Source organism: Merops nubicus, unplaced genomic scaffold (assembly GCF_000691845.1).
Source record: "Merops nubicus isolate BGI_N331 unplaced genomic scaffold, ASM69184v1 scaffold136, whole genome shotgun sequence".
Lineage (NCBI taxonomy): Eukaryota > Metazoa > Chordata > Aves > Coraciiformes > Meropidae > Merops > Merops nubicus.
In genome coordinates this window covers 15,575-18,323 of record NW_008612679.1, presented here as the reverse complement: position 1 = coordinate 18,323, position 2,749 = coordinate 15,575, and positions in this window count along the sequence as shown.

Here is a 2,749-nt window from a genome sequence, read left to right as displayed (position 1 = left end):
TCCCTCAGACGTGCCTGAAGCGCCTTCGCTGGCCATTGACCTGGGCAGCAAAGAGAGGGGGGGAAGAAGGAAGGAAGTGATTCAGAGCACCTAAATAAAACTGCTGGTGCCATGGTACCAGAGGAGCAGCCTTCTCTCTATTACTAAGGAGTCTTCTAGGATGAAGGAAAGGAAGAGCAAGAGTAGCAATAGCTAAAAATTTGTTTGCATCACACTCCCTGTCCTCACACTGAGCTCTGTAACACTGATCATTTTATCAAATCCATCCTTTTGGGTGCACCTAGTGAAAAATTCAGCAGCAAAGTTAGTCTTGCAGTGATGACCTGCTTCCTTACAGACAAAAGGCTATAGAAAAAAAAAAAGTGTGCAATGTATGCAAAATGAAGAAACACACAGAAGTGTCCCCCAGCCCTGCTTTTATTGTTGAGTTTGATGCTACCTGGCTTAGGACAGCCCTCTGGCCAGTTCAGGTGAGCTGTGTACCCTCCCAGCTTCTCACCCACCCTGTGGGCTGGGGCAGAGTGAGAAGAGACAGGCAGCCTTGACCCTGTGCAAGCACTGCTCAGCAACAGCCAAAACGCTGCGGTGTTATCAGCCCCAGGTTAGCTGCAGCTCCAAAACAGCCCCAGACAGGCTGAAGGGAAAAAAGTTAACTCCAGCCTGTCCAGACACTGCACAAATCCTGCTTCGTTAGAAAAGGCAGTTAGGAAATACCAAGAATCACCTCAAACAAGAAAAAACTAACACGAATTCTCAACTTTCTAGTGTTACAGGAGGAGTTCAGTGTAGAAATGGTTGTAGTAGCTCTCTGCTTTTCTGCACAGTAACTTTTGAGTGCAGTGAACTCAAAGTCATCTGGAAACATCGACCAATCAGGCTTGTGACCCACACCTTGGCACTGGTTGCTCCTAATTTAAGGCAGAAAGGAGAGGGACCTACAGCCAGCTCAGCTACTGGGGCATGGGCCTGCCAGAGGCAGCTGCGGGGCAATTACTCCTTGGCTGTTTCCCCTGTCCATGGGTGGGGATCTGCTAGCTCCACTTCTGGGCAAGAGTTAAAGGGGATGGAGCACCTGTGGTGTCTTGGCTGTGGCTGGCGAGAAGAGAGGGGAGAAGCCAGTTTACAGGTCAGGAGTGTTGCAATGCCTGTCCTGGTGCTGAATTTGTTAACTCACAAAAAGAACAGTTCAGACACCAGGTTTCCTGTCTGACAGCCTCTGAGGACAGGCAGAAGCACCGAGGCAGATGGCCAGTGTCCCTGGGCAGCTGCTTGGACCCACCATGCCTGATGGAGTAGAAGATGCCTGTGACTGACCCCACCACTGCCTGCAAGATCAGCCTGGGTCCTTTCATTTCTGTGCACAGGTCACTGCTGGGGGGATGGAAAACCTGCAGAGGCCACAGCTGGGCCTGGGCCAGCACAGCTTTGCCATCATCAGCAAAATCACCAAATCAATCAGTGCTTTAGGTTTCCCCCTGAAAACTGGTGGTAGTGGGCATCTTTCTTTATGCAACCTTTTTATTTTTTTGTTAGCCTGGAAGCAAATGCTAACTATCAACACAAGCAACTGTTAACTATCAACACAAACAACTGTTGTTCTGCAGAGGGGCAGGAGCTGCCGGGAGACACGCTGAGGGGCGGGACCGGATCTGACAAAGTGCCTCCAGCACCACCGAGGCCTGAGTGCCCGAGTTTGGACCCTGGGGGTTGCCTCAGCCCTCTTGCAGAGGGACAAGCAGCTGGTCTGGCTTAAACCCTCTTCCATCACAGACACGTGAACTGAAACCCAGAGTAACAGGAACAATCTTGTTCAACAGATGATACTTCGGAGTGCAGAGACTTACCCCAGCTGAAGCACCCTGCAGGCAGGAAAGCGAGCTCCATCAGAGCTGGGTGACACCCCAGCACTAACTCAAGATGTTTCTCAACATTCCTAATTGATCAGCAGAACAAATTACTTTTAGTATCACCTAAAAAGCACTTTTCCATCCATCCCCAATTTACTTGTGAAGACTACTATAATTTCTCCCTTTTCTGAACTGACCTGCCCTGCAAGCAAACAAATCCCACTGCATGAGGATCTGGGTGGGCAAGCACAGTAGAATTGAAGAGCCATGCAGAATTCAAGCTAACAAACTCCTCTGAACCTGCTGTAGCTCTAAAGGTCCCAGAGGACAATCAGATGCTGCCAGTGTCCCCAGGTGAGATCTTCCAAAAGGCAAGAACCCCTGAGCTGATATTATCCTTATACCTACTTAATTTCCCATGTTGCAGCTCTGTGCATTCCCTCTCATCCTGCTACTGTGCTCCCCTGGGAAGAGTCTGCCTCTGCCTTCTCCATGCCCTCCCAGTAGCTGCTGTAGACAGCAGGCAGTTCTCCTTATGAGCCTTCTACACCACTCAGTCTGTGCTGCTCCACCCAGGACCAGTTTTTGACAACACCACCAAGGCTCAGACCAAGTACGGCCACCGCTCACCGGGCCACCAGGGCAAACACTTCTCCTTTCCCCGCCCACTGCCCACCACCACCACCACGGAGAAGCCGTAAGCTTTGCTCAGGGAAGCCCTAAACAAGCCAAGTAACCTGTTAAAAACAGCTGACGGGACATGAATGAGGTTTTGGTTTAAAGCCAAGCGTGGAACTAGAGAAAGCCCTCAGCTCTGCCAAGAGGTGGCTGTGGGGTAAGCAGCGTGATCCTCGCCACAGCGCTGCCTCCGGCGCCGCTGGGCCCCGCAGCTCCCACAGGAG